Source organism: Sciurus carolinensis, chromosome 16 (assembly GCF_902686445.1).
Source record: "Sciurus carolinensis chromosome 16, mSciCar1.2, whole genome shotgun sequence".
Taxonomy (NCBI): domain Eukaryota; kingdom Metazoa; phylum Chordata; class Mammalia; order Rodentia; family Sciuridae; genus Sciurus; species Sciurus carolinensis.
The window spans coordinates 23,711,193-23,726,571 of record NC_062228.1 but is presented as its reverse complement, the minus strand read 5'-3'; positions in this window follow the sequence as shown (position 1 = coordinate 23,726,571).

Sequence of the window (15,379 nt, the reverse complement as noted above, 5' to 3'; positions counted from 1 at the left end):
AAGGTTAACACAAGGGATAAATATATTAAGTAACACCAATAAAATATAAACAGTTAACTGTATGAACCATGTAAACAATCTACAGGACCAGCAACAGATTTTCTGTAACAAAAATTTACAACAGTTACATCAGGTTGAGGGAAACCTACAGAATAAAGAGAATAAAGGTTGAAAAAACAAAATCATTACGCCATAGGAACCTTATGAGGAAATGAGTCAAATGAGTAAATCCTTAAAAATCAGTAAGTATAAACTATATTAATTAAATTAATTTAATTTAACCTTCTTTTTAAGTTTGATGATGTTACTACAATTATTTTTTCCTTAAAAAACTCATTTTTTAGAGATATATTCTAAAATGTTTCCAAAAAGTGATTTGCTTCAGAATTAACAGGTGGGGGTGGGAGGCAGGTAGGAATGCTTCAGTCAGAGTACTTGCCCAAGATATGTAAGACCCATACTTTCATTCCAAGGAGTGCAAAAAGGAGAGGGAGAAAGAAAGGAGTTTTCAGAGAAGATAAAATACACATGAAACTAGGTGGGCGTGGGCTACGTAAGTTACTAGATTCTCTTCTACTTTTTGTCAAAATTTTGTACGAAAAATTACTTTTTCCCAAGTAAAAACAAAGACAGACTTGGGTTTTTGTCTACCATCCTACAACAGAGAAATTCTCTTAGGATTGCTAGGATCTTGTTGCCTAGAAACTTTTGAAAAAAATCAAGGAAGAAAGAACCACCATGTATTGATTGCCAATTACATGCCAGAAATGCACATAGAAATCTGCATGCATTAACTCATGTTAGGTATTATCTCAATTTTGTATTGTCATGTTTTAAGTTCATAAAGTAAATTATTAATACCTATGAAATGAGATTACTCAATTAGATTCAAATAAAAAGCAGTTGGCTTTTTTTAAATTTAAAATAATATTACTCCATATATTTATCTGTTTCTGCTGCAGAAGATATTGGAACTTCCATGGACTTAGAAAATAGTGGGACATAAAAATGCCAAATACCTTCCACAAGATCCAGGACAAGGGCCAAATGAGAAGCACAAAACAAAACATTCCAGCTGGTATGCAGTAGGTATGAAAAGGCAAGGTTTTTTGTTTTGTTTTGTTTTGTTTTTTTAACTCCTATTTACCACTTGGTGATTGAATAAGCAGATCATTCTGGCTATGCATTTGATTGACACATTGCTTAGCAATCTATCCATACAACCACAACCTATACTCCCTGGTTTAAATTTTTAAATACTATAATAAATAAGCCTTAATCTTGCCTCTAATGAAGTTTATTTAACTTCTTTTAAATGTTCTGGTGTTATTGTGTTGAGAGATATGATTAGAGTATTGGCTAGTTATTTTTATTATATACAGGATAGCTCATCTGTATAGTAAGAAAAAATATTTCTTGACTATAGCATTCTTGTGAAAATTAATGTTTCTAATGCATTCAAGACTTTTGGCATGCATACCTATCATCTCCCACATACCCTGGCAGCATGTTTATAATTCACAGAATTAATAGATTTCATGTCAAAACCTGGCTGTCATTTATGAGCTGGGGGCTTTTAAACAAGTTAATAGCCTTAGTTTCTGGGCCTTACTTTCTCAACCTACAAAATATTACTACCTTGTTTGAAGGTTTCAGTGTCATACTATAGAACAAATAAAATACTTATTTACTGCTTGGTAAACAGGGTTCAATGATGGTGATTCATTCTTTGTAGGCTTCCAATAATTTACTAATTATTTTATGTAGTGTTCCATATTCTGCTTTTGAAATTCACATTAGAGCAGTAACATTTACCGTGCTATTAAGAATACCTCATAAATGTCCTTAGTAGTGCAAGAAGTACAATATTGACATGTGACTGTGGATGCAGGAAGATCATTTTCTGAGGGAAAGATATTTCCCATGCATTATCATGAGCAAGATTTACTGCGTGGTAGGTTCATCATTTTGTCAAACTTGTTTTTCCTAAGGTTTCAAGTTGTCCAGTCATAATGAAATGCCTATATTAATTTTGTGCCTCTTAATTTTGTAAATGCAGAACACCCTTCCTGTGTGTGGCTATGTACATAGAAAACCTTTCGTCTCCTTGAACAGTACTGTCCATCAAGAAAGGAGTTTCATTCTGGGGTGTTGTGTTTTGTTTTGTTTTACAACAAGGACAGATATGCTCCTGAGTGACAGTTAAATTTGTTGAAGGTATTAAATTGCTAATGCTAATGCCTTTTACAATCTTTTGAACTGATTTAATATATTAGGCTGCCACTCAAAGTTATAATAAACAATACCGCACTCTTAGTTGGAAATCATTCTGTCAGATCTGGAGGCTTTCAAAAATGCCCACCTATGTTCAGAGTTTACAAACACATTCCTATTTCTCTGTGGGCTGCCCCACAAACCAATGACATAAATACTTCAATTTGCATCTCATCTCAGGGTTTGGAACTAGTGCAAAGCCATAATAAACACCTGGCGGGAAATCTCTGAGGCTGGGAAATAATTTTCCACGTAGGGAGGTAAAATGCTGTTTCACATAAGGGAAACGCATTTGAAACTTATTATCAGCTTACTTCATGTACTTTTTGTGACTTCACACGTACTTCCTAGGCTTGAATAGAGCACTACAGACACACACCACCCAAAATGGAAAAAGAAAATCGGTTCCGCACAAGAGCTGCAATAGGACTGAGACAATTGAGATGAATATATCTCCAGTTGATATAAATGTATAACAAAAATATATAGTTAAATATATATTTCTACTAGGCATAAATATTGACTATCAAAGGAAAGTGTTTGGTCTAGCTTAGTTCACAAATAGTAATAATAATCTCCCAACAGCATTCCATTTTAAAGTTCTCATGTTTTTACACTCATTACCTCATTTTATTTTCACAATGAACTTGATAAGTAGGGAGGAAAAGTATTTCCATTCACAGATGACAAAATAGGAATTCCAGGAGGAAAAAAAAAATGGCATACCCAGACTAACAGAAACATTACACACTATATTTGCTGAGATTTCTGCAGGAATATGAGGTCAAGACAAACTCAAATACCCTGCCTTTCAGTTCCGACTTCTTATCTTTATACTACAGTGACTTTCTCAGAAGAAAAACAATTTTCTTATAATAATTTGGGTGGAAATCTTTTAAAAATAGGTAAGTTGGAAATCTGTTTTGGGTAACGTAAATGTAAGTAGACTTTAGTAAATCAAGTAAGTGGTTTCCAAAGGTGACTGACTGCACAAGGCAAGAATGAAGGCAGAAGAGAAAAAAAGACAAAGTTCCTGGAAACAATCCAATGCAACTAACAATATCTGGCACTGTATCGTGTAAGTATTATGAAGAAAAAAAAAATCAAGCAGAGTCAGAGATAAAGGTTAGTGAAAGGTGCCTTGTTAGATAAAGAGGTTTTGCTTCTCCAAGGAGAACAATATTGAACAGAAATAAAAACCATGTGAGAGAGTCAATGAGGTGAACATTGAGCAGAAAAGCATTCTGAGAAACAGGTGCATAGATGGTTGATGGGGTGGAATCTTGCTGTTATTGCTCATTTATTGAATTTTTTTCAGAATCTACGTTGAAGAAAACAGTAAGCAAATAGCAAAGAAGAATCTGAGTATGGTGCCAGATATTATAGATTGATTTTGAAACTGTCAGGAGCTAGCCTGAACTCAGTAGACTTTCAATTTAACTTACTGTACTGCTTTATCCTATCTCTAATTCACAAAAATGCTAAAACTTCCAATGGCAAAGTGCTCTTTGATACAGATGAGGATCTCCAAGAAAGACCAGCTGGCTGCCTTTCAAAAGCCTTCACTGGGAAAACGTTACCTCCATTACCACACTCTGGGGGCTTCAGATGCAGTCTCCTGGAGTGAGGGCTGTGTGGTGACAGGGGTGAGGCTGGAGCATGTGGCCCAAGGCCTGGAGGGGACAGGACCCACATGGCCATCCTGCAGCCAGTCCTCTTCCTCTGATGTGACCGCATGACCACATCGTGTTCTGCAATGCTTCCGTCAGCTACAAAAAACAAGTCATCTATATGTGCATGTTGGGAAAGAAGATGGGAAGGCAGATCACAGTTACCAAACTTGCAATTAATGAATAAAACCTAAATGATAATTTATCCATGCACATTGAGAAATGTATTTGTCCACTGCAATAAAATATTGTTAAATACAGAGTGGTGCAGTTTCTCCCTTCGGAGTGCCTGACACTTAGTATGAGCTTCATTAAATTTGGATAATTTGGATACTCTCTTGTTGGAAGACAGACTATGTGATCAGTCGTATGATCGTCACATAGATGCATTGTGAATGTGACGCAGAGCAGAATATTCCTTGGAAAACTTGACTGATTCATCTGGTTATGCAGTATGAATATCCTGACCATTGCAAATGCATCTGGACAGAACTCATTCTCCCTCTACCCTGTTGAAGCTTGACCAAATAGGGTTGAATACTGCTGTCTGACCTTTCTACTCACTCCTTTTCCAGAGTTCCACTGCTGACCAAACTGCTTCAGCATTTCCAAATTCTTCCCTCAGAAATGTTAATTCTTCCTCTGTCAGGCTCAGGAGCCATGCCCCCCTTTTTCTTTTTTAAATTTTTAAAATTTGTTCTAATTAGTTGTACTTAACAGGAGAATGTATTTACACATTTTGATAAGTCATACATAAATGGAGTGTAATTTCTCATTTTTCTGATCATACATACTGTAGGTTCACAACTGTAATGCAGTCATTTATTTACATGAGGTAATAATATCTGTTCCACTCTACTATCCTTCCTACCCCTACTAAAGAGGACTTAGTTTATCTCTGCTTTAATGAATTCTGTGTTGATTGAGTCTCCCTTTTTATACGGGACTATCAGTGTTCCTTTCTTCCGAATGGAAGGTTATAGAAAAACCTTCTAAGAAGAAAAAGAATAAGCCTCAAAAATCCTCATATAGGGAAGAAATCTATTACCTTGAAGCCATTCTCCCTAAGCAGTTCTGTTAATAGAGAATGACTATTAGTTCACTTTCCGTTGCTATAACAAAATACCCAAGGCCAGGTAACATATTAAAAAAATTAATTCTGTTTTGAAGGTTCTAGAGCATGGTGCTGATATCTGCCTATTTCTGCTGAGGAACTCCTGATTGCATCATATGGAGGATGGTATCATGGATGGAGGGTGGGCACACAAGAAAGATCATGTGGTGACACAGAAAGCTAGAGAGAATAGGGAGGTGACAGGCTTGGTTTTCTGTAACAACCCTCTCAAAAGAGCCAGCAAACCAGCAGAGTTCCCACAAGAACTACCTGAATCTCTGAAGAAAGTGGCCCTAATAAATATCCTCTAAATTCCACCTCTTCAAGCTTCTAACATCTCTTACATTGCAACAATGGAGACCAAGCTTCCCACACATAAACCCTTGAAGGATATATTTAAACCACATCTGAACCTTAGCCCCAGTTTTATTAAAGGATCTGTTTTAAAATACAGTTACAGAAAATGAAGCTGGATCAGAGTTAAAATTCTCTGAATACCAGATAGGTTTAAAATACTGTGTTCAGGAAAAATTGAAAACATGGACCCCCACCATCAAGGAACATATCCTATGAGAGGTTAAATAGCTGCATAGGAACAATAGTTAAAATACTAGGCAGAATGGTTAGGAGCTCCCACTTGCCACACAAAAGACATTTGTCAACTTCTAACTTATGAGAACTTATTCAGCAACTAATTTATGCCCAAAGTAACTTTTACACTACCAACATGATGCTAGCTACTGGGATACAGTGATGATGATCACCCCCGTGTGATCAGGTGCTGGAGCAACTCTGCCATCTTGTCTTCCATGTTTCCTCAACAAGTGCATTTAGTCATACTTACCAATTAGAGTGTGCAGACTCACCTGCTTTTCAAAGCACTGGAACTTTGGAAAACATTTCCTTATGTGTGCAATGCCCTTCCTAACACTTCTGCCTGGCAAATACCTTCTCCCCTTTCAAGTTCCAAACTTCCTGACTTAACCTAATATTAATTACCTCCACTGTTTCAGCTCCTCTTATCAAGTACTCACGACTGTTGCAATATCCATTACCTTATAGTATAATTATTTGTGCATTTATCAGACTCAGGTTCTAAATAATGTGAGGTGGAAGAAAATACTGTCCTCATTTCTGAATCCTCTGTTTCTTACTCAATACCTAATATTTAATCCATGCTGACCAAAGGTTGCCTGAAAAAATTAATGAGTATGTTATGCCAAAAATAAATGCTATAAAAGTTAATAAAGGACCAGGGTCACAATAGGATGGTGTCAATGGTGTGCTGGTAAATGTTCAACTGACTCCCTAGAAAATCAGAAAGACATGAATTATAGCATGTGCTGGTTTTTGTGGTATAAATCTCATACCATGTTTGATTTTAATGTGATATGGCTGAATGAGGAGTTGGGAAGCAGTAACGTACCATGACATTGTATTTCCAACGTGCACAGGTAAAAATCTAGATCACACATCATAGGATAAAAATAGGAAGTAATGACTTTAGCATTTAGTTTAAATATAATGCAATTAATTTGAAGTTTATACAATTATTTTTAAACAATGGCTACACATAACTGGTTTGCAAAATTGCTGAAAATCTCAACTGATTTGGTCATGCTGATATGAGTCAACTACGGCATACCATTAAATGAGGCATTGTGAAGTGAGGTAGGTAAAATAGAATACTTCAGAGAGGGTAGCACTTTATATGCTTTATGGTGAGTTATTTCAGTAAGAAAATTAACTTGAGTGGAAGATACATGATCTATTAAGAATCTAATTTTCATCTATTGAAAGTGTTCATTATATATTTGTTACACAAATTAATGAAAAACGCATTTTATAGGTCTCTTGAATACAATGCTAAGTCAACTTGAAGAAGCCTCCTCATTGAGATCTAGAGTAAAGGGCAGTTTGTTGAATTCCATTCACTGTGTTTACATTCTACCTATATTTAAAAGTGAAGAAGAGTGACAATAGTCCTGTCCAACCAGAGACCTCCATCATCTCAAGGTCCTTGGTAGAGAGAACAATATGGCAGTTGCTAAACTATCCAGTCAGTTTCAGGGTCCTATGAGGACAGAACTTCACTCATAACTTTGTGCATCTGTTGGTGCTAATACAATCAAAGTTCATCTTGGACCCTCCAACAGGACCCTGGATTTGCGAGAGGGTAGGTTTAAAAGGGCAGGAGGTAGAGAAGAGTATCTGTATTGCACAATAGCTTCCTGAATAGAATTTGAGATTTGAGTTTTATAAACATGCTACTGAATCTCATTTCAGTAAATGTTCCCATGCCCTTAAAAACTCAGAGTGCAAAAGGGAAATTACTAGAGCTGAGGATTAACTCTGGTGGCAAAGAGCACTAATAATTAAAGAAAGTATAGATTTATAGCTGGATCCCTCTACCCATTACCTACCTTACCTCAGTGAGACCTGAAAGCAGTTCAGTGACAGACACTCTTCTGACTTAGTCATGAGAAGGAAGAACATTGCAAATGTAGGGTACAGAGTTAAGACATGGGTTTTGGAAACAGTCTACTTTGAGTTACCTACTATCTCTGTGCTTTAGTTTCCTCATCTAGAGAAAAAGGGATCCTAACACCTAGCTCATAAAATGACATATGCAGTTTAGCACAGGTGCCTACAATATAGAAAGTATTAATTATTACTATTTTTATTATCACATTACTATTATTTCTTCTTTATTAACTATAGGAACTAGTTTGTTAAACTATAACATAATGGGTATTTGGGGAGTGGTTTCCAATATATAAGACAAGGATCCGTACCAGAAACGCACAGATATGCTACAATAAACTATTCTTCTTTAATTTTCTGTTATAAATATAAGTTTTAAATTGTATGACAAAGTTAGATTTTTCATACATTCCCATATATTGACCTATGGCAACAGCTGTGAATTTATAGACAAAGAAGGCAAAAAACACATCTTACAGCATATTAAGTTTGAGATGCTTAACAGACCAGATTGAATGGAGGCAGCAATTTATAAGAAAAGTTATTTATGGGAATATGGATTTGGAAGTCTTCAATGTATAAATAAACAGGGCCTCTTGGTTTCCTGCAAAACAGACACTTTGGCAACCTCATTCCTCTTGGATATTGATTAGTCTAAAAATGGCAATGGATTGTTTTCCTGGCTTGTGAGGCAGTTAGGGAAGTTTTCCTAGAGGAGTGTCTATCCCCATCCTGAAGAGACACACCCTGTAAGGAAAACAGCTTGTTCTTATCTCTCCCACCCCTTTTCCAGCATGATGCCTGAAGGCGAAGTGGCCACTCTACACCACCCATAAAGAACAAGTCTAATGCTCTAAACATGCAAAGACAAGAAAGGTACCAACAATGGTCATTTTGGTGTATAGCTGAACCAATGACAGAAACCATCTGGGATTTTTTTTTTTACATGAGAAGAATAAACCACCATTTGCTTAAGTTACTTGAGGCTGAATTTTGTATTACTAGCAGTCAACAGTTTTGAACTAAGGTATCTAACACAACATGATGGAAAGCTGGTTTTCCTCAGTATATAGGGAGTGGAGAAAGGTAAATCTGAACACAGAGCTGATCTGCAGCCTATATACAAAATACCTGGGCCTTCTGAGCCAAACACAAACTTGTCTTTCTTCCTAGCTCTCAAGACCAGTTTATCATGCAGGCTAAGCAGTGCATACGGGGGAGCCGGAGTAAAAGGGATAAATAAGCTGCCTACAAGAAGGGAAGAATGTCATGGAAGATATTTGACATTCCCGTACAGTTTGAGAAACTGATAAAATCATAATTGTAAAAGAGACATGCCGTACTGCCAATCCATTGCTGCTTCTTGCATGCAGTCTGGCACATATGTCTTACTGCTCAGCGCAAGCAGCAGAAGGAATGAACAAAAAGAAAAGAGCAATTTCCCCACCGTAAATTGGAAAGTCTGCCAACCAGCTAAGTGATCTGCCATCAATCAGTGTTAAATTCTCCTTAGCTGCAGAAAATTCAAGGGCTAACTATTACTGAGAGATTTCACACAGTGACTAATGGTATATGACAAACACATTTAAAATCTGCATAGACCAGCACCAGTTTAAAATGTAACATGAATAATAAATAATTTTAAAGAAATCCTAGCATGCAAAATAAGATATAATCTTTTCCGACATAAATTATAGAGAGAAGATTATAGTTCTAGAAAGGCATTTTCGAACTGACCAAAACAAAGTCAAATGTGTAATTCATTCAGAAGGCAACTATATTTGATGATTTAGCACATAAACAGATTTTGAAAGGGTTAGGCAGATAAGCAATCAAACAGTGCTTTCTGAAGTGAAACCAGGAATAAAGTCCCAGGTCTCTGATCAGTTATAAATGGCCATCAGTGAGGAGATTCTGGACTGACACAAATGTACTAAGACAGGTTTTCTGTTTTCTAAGAAATAGTTCTTTGTGAGAATAATTAAAAATTTTTTGTTTGTTTTTCAAACCAAGCTGAGGCACAAATGTGCACAAAAGGAGTGTGGTGGGAGTCTGGTACTAGAACACTAAATTCTCTAAAGTTTATGGAACTTTGGTAATCAGGAGATGCAAAAATAAAAAAAAAATAGCAATGGATTGGGAAAGCTGGATGTGAGACTCCATTCCCAAACCTCTCCATTTCCTTGTAGATTTCATGTAAATAACATGACTAATCTCATAAAATAGTTGTGATACACAAATAAGGAATTAGGTGGAAAACTCATTACAAATGGCAAAGGATTATGCACGTTTATGATTATTTATTCTATTAGTTGGTTTAAATCTAGGGTAAAATGAGTTTTTGTCTGTCAAAAGAACAACTGCAAAGGGAAAGAAGGCTTTTGCCTTTCTTTAAAAGGAAACCCAGATTTCATGAAGCATTTAGATAATCAAGAGGTGCTGGCTAGAATTAAGCTCCTGGAGGTTTGGATAACTTTGGAAGCTATGTACATAAGCAAGTTAGTAAAGGCAATTTTCAATCATGAAAACTGAATTTTGTTAATTCATTTCCCCAATATTAACACATTCATTCTTTGATGAAGTCCTGTTTTTTGCAGGTGTGCCAAGATGAACCATTTTTCCTTGATTGGATTTTAATTGTTATGATCAACAAGAGTTTAAATTTAGGCAAAGCTGAAATTTTCATGTATTAGTTTTGTAAATAGTTAATATACAACTTCCTCATTCTGAAGCAATAGGAAGCAGGGCCAAATATTGCTAGAAATTGGATTTGTCACTGAAGACCACTAGTTACTGTGACAGCATGAATAAAAATAAATCCATTGCTTGAGAAATTGAAGAAAAATACACGAAGTTTTAACATTTCTTTGGCCTGATCTGGCCCTCACAAAAGGTCCTTGATATATGATGAAACTTTTGAAAGATTCGGCCACTGAGATGTATTTATCAAATTTCCTAGCAAATTCATGTCAGGTTAAAAATTCAGTTCCTTCCATGCTGTTCTGAGCTCCATTTTTGATACTACATTCAGTAATGCTCAAGACTATCTAATTTATTCTCTAAAAAAGTGTCATAATTTTTTTTTTACAAATATTGAACACTTTTTAAAATTCATTTTTAACTCATGATATTACAAGTAACTGAAACTGAACTGATAGAGTAATTAAGAAACTCATTGTGGTCTTTATTTAATTACACATAATATTTGTGTCAATTTTTTTTTTTTCCTGGAAGGGTGTAAGCTTAAAGGAATGTGGTAAAGTCCAGATTTCTGAAATTATTTGTTTAGGGGAAAGACGTACTTGTGTATTGAATATGCTGATAAGTAGAAGTAGGATAAGTTATGCTTATAAACAACCCTAGAACTGCAGTGACTTAACACAACAAAGCTGATTTCTTGGTCAGGCAATGACTGGGACACCAGCCAACCCTCCAGAAAGAAGAATTCATGTGCTGGTTCAGCAATTCAGGCTGCTTATTACTTCACAACAATCATAGCAATGAAAGTGTGGGCTGGAGATTCCAGAAGTGTCACTTAATTTTCAATATGGGCAGGCACAGTGGCACATGCCTGAATCCCAGCAACCTGGGAGGTTAAGGCAGGAGGATCACAATTCAAGAAAAGTCTCAGCAACTTAAGAAGATCCTAAGCAACTTAGTGAGAACCTGTCTCAAAATTTAAAACCATATAAAGCCTAGGGAGGTGGCTCAGTGGTAAAGTGCCCTTAGTTCAATCCTCTGTACCTGGGGGAGTGGGGAAGTTTCTATATGGCCAGAATAACTCAGTGCTATGTTTAACTTTGTGTGGGTTGCTGTGGACTAAACTGCATCTACTCCAAATTCAGGTGATGAAGCCATAACCCTTAATGTGATGGTATCTGGATATGGAATTTGGTGAGGAATAAGATTTAGATGAGGTCATGAGGGCAGGGCCCCCATGATAGGCTAAGTACCCTTATTAGAAGCGATACCAGAGAGATTGTGCATCCACTCTCTCTCCTTCCTCCTCCACGTGCCCTGTGAAGGCACAGCAGGAAGGCAACTAGGAGCAAGCCAGCAGGAATACCCTGGCCAGAACCCGACAGTAATGACACCGGATCTTGGAGGTTCAGCCTCTAGAACAGTGGAAAACAGATTTGTGTTGAAGTCACCCAGTCTGTACTGTTTTGTCACAGCATACAGGCTGAGGATAGAGAATGAAGAAGTGCCATTCTCCAGTGTGTGAGGGATGGAGAAGAGTCCGGCTCCAGTCCAAGAGTGGTAGAGTCTGTCATCGGATCATATTACAGGGCAGTTATTAACACTTTGGATTAGGAACACTCCACAAAAACCTCAAAACATAAGTACTGTTCTCAGCATGAGCTCGCTACACGAAGGGGCTGATCAAGATACTCTTCCCCTGTCCATATTCTGTCTGCAGTTCTGTGATGCCACTGTTCCTGTGGCGTTTGAAACCATCTCTAAAAACTAAACAAGCATATTCTTAAATACCTTATCAAATATTATGGGATTATATCAAGTATTAATGGTGAGAGAAAAATGCCAAAAGCAGTCGTTTGGTGAACAGGTATTGCCTACAATGTTTAGGAAAATAGACTCAATTGATGGTGGAAAAACTGTGCAAGAATAAAATATCCTCAAATAGGAACAAAGCACAAAATTTTATATACAGATAAAATATACATACATATTTGAGAATATAAATGTATAATTAATGTCTACTCTAAAACATAATGGACTTTTTCTAAAGTCAGAATAAAATATATATTTCAAAGATGTAAAAAAAGTGTTATCCCCAAAAATGTTTTTAAATATTTGACAGATATCTTGATATACAATTGATTGTTCTTGTTTATTCTGTCTAATAGGACCACACGTCATAGTTGATGCTTGATCTAATTACATGTACTTTAGAATGACCTAATAGGCTACAAATTAATATTACTATATTCAAAAATAAGGAAACTAAAACAGAAATTTAGTAACCTGCCAAAGTTCACACCATAGCTACAATCCAAGTCTCTTTAATTCAAATTCTGACCAATTCTATTCTCCAATGCTGCAAGATAGGTTTTTGTTTATAGGTGTTTCATTTTTAGAAATTTTTTTTTGCTTCTTACATGTGTATTTCCTCAGGATCCAAGAATAGCATGATCTGAGGTAAAAGCAATGTAGTAACTTATGTGATATGGGATTTAAAGAAATAAACTCTTAATCTATAAGTTTTGCTTGATTTAGTTGATCACTATAACATCATTAATATGAGAAAGTAGCAAACTATGGCACTGCATTAAGAATTCCAGGTTTGACATTAGCAGATGGCAGCTACCATAACTTTCTCTTCAACAAATTGGTCTGCATCAGAACCAAGTGTTAGACTAGCATATTCCTATTAAGGATCAGGACTGGAGCGGTATATTGGTTTGCTCTAATTGTTCCATGATTCAGCAATTGAGTCACTTAATGAATCCCAGTTATATACCAAGTCATATAATCTTAAGAAGGGTCTAGTGTGTGGACCATCTATTACAATAAATTCATGGCACCTTGAGAGCTCAGTGGAGTATGATGCCCCTTCTTGAGTAACCAGGGTGAACTTTTACGGAAGGCAAAAAGCCTAGAAAGACTGTCCTGGAGGGGGCTGGGGAGATAGCTCAGTCGGTAGAGTGCTTGCCTTCTAAGCACAAGGCCCTGGGTTCGATCCCCAACACCAAAAAAAAAAAAAAGAAAAAAGACTGTCCTGGAGTTTAGTCAGGTAAGGATTGTGTATACTTCAACTCATTAAACAAAAAGATCATCTTGCTACTGACAAAAAAAAAAAAAAATTGTTGTCAAGATTATTTAACTTGTTAGGAACCTTAAAGCTCCCCTTAGAAAATAATAATTTCAGATATGACAGTTTTGGCTATAGGCATGCAGGTACAAAGTAGAGATTGTCCCAGATTCTACACTCACAGTGGCAACTTCTAGGAGTAAAATAACACAACCTCTTAGATATACATTTGAAAGAGAGGGACAGATATACCATCAAGACCTCAAAGGAAGCTCAAAGGGCCAAGGTGGACCATCAGTATTAGCTTCCTATGATGAGCATAACTAACCATTAGGCAGTGATGTTGGAAAGATGAGTGTGGTCATGGTCCATGACATCAGAAGCTTACTGTGTAGCATAGGACATGTAACTACGGCCTAGTATTAAGGTGAGATGGCAGAGCTAAGCAGGAGTTATTACTGAAGTGTCAGACCATGGCTGTGAATGGAGGGAAGAGAAATCTACCATAAATACTAAATCTAGGCAATGATACACAGTGTGAATAGAATTTGAAAGATGTGCATCTCTGTAGTACATATGTGAAATTTCCCCCACCCCACCTTTTTTTTTTTTGGCAGTACTGAGGAATGAATCCAGGGCCTCATGCATGCTCTACCTGAGCTGCATCCCTAGCCCTTTTCATTTTTATTTTTAGACAGAATATTGTTAGGTTGACCTGGTTGGCTGTGAATTTGTGATCCTCCTACCTCAGCCTACTGAGTAGCTGGGACTACAGATGTAAGTCACCATGCTGAGCATGACATGTACTTTATTTCAGACAATTCATAAATAGGTTCACCCTTCAGTGACTCACTGAAGATACTGAGCTATGAATTAGCCACCAAATAATTGTGACCAAAGTAGGGGTGGGGAGGGAGCCAAAGCCTCATACATTGATGGTGAGAATGCAAAGAGGAATAAACCCCATGAGAACTTGGCAGTCACACAATAAAATGTGGCTTTACTCTTTGGCCTAGAAATCCCATTTCTAGACACTAACCTAAAAAGATGCATAGTTCAAAATGTGTTAACAATATGCCTAAGACCATTTGCTTTTGTGATGCAAAATATGGGAGAGAAATGCCATCAACAGAGGACCCTTTGTATAAAGTACTGTACAATTAACATTGGTATACTGTGCAACTGGATGGAGTAATGCTGAATAACTTTCTAGAAAATACTGTAAAATGAAAATATGCAAAGAGCAGTAGAGGGGAACATAATAATACCATTTATTATCAAGAGTTCTCACAGACACACAGCAGGGCACAGTGGTATGCACCTATAACCCCAGGAGCTTGACAGGCTGTGGCAGGAAGACCGCAAGTTCAAAGCTAACTTCAGCAACTTAGCAAAGTCCTAAGCAACTTATCAAGATCCTGTCTCAAAATAAAACACCAAAAGGGCTGGAGATTGGCTCAGTGGTGCAATACCTCTGGGTTCTCTAACTGGTACAAAAAAAAAATAAAAAATACAGAAAGTAAAAAACATAAAATGGAAGCATAGGCCACACATTGAAATAATGGATTACCTATAGGGAGGGAAGAGTAGAATACAAAGGGTCAAGATGGACTTGTCTAGGCTACTTTGAATACATCTTGCGCAGTAGATCTATGAAACATGCAAAATAGATCACGAAATTATAAAATGCAACATAAGTACAAAAAAACGAAGCCCGAAAACAAATCAGCACTAAAAGAAAACATAAAAACATAAATGTATATCCTAATTTCAGCAACAGAGAGGATTCTTCCAAGGATCTATAAAACACAATTTTATAACACTTTTCTGGATGGAATACACCTTGAGGCAAAAAGACAAAAAATCCTCAAAGTCCTTTTTTAGTCATCATGAGTGGTAGTATAGGTGTTGTCATGGAAACATTAGTTCATGGGGAGGGGTAGAATTAAGAATATGCAAATCTCTGATGATGTCACAGAAAACCAAACTTTCATATTGGTCTAAAGGAAATGTATGTACATAAGATCAAAGTAGTTAAAGAAAAACCTCAAAGACTTGAAATGG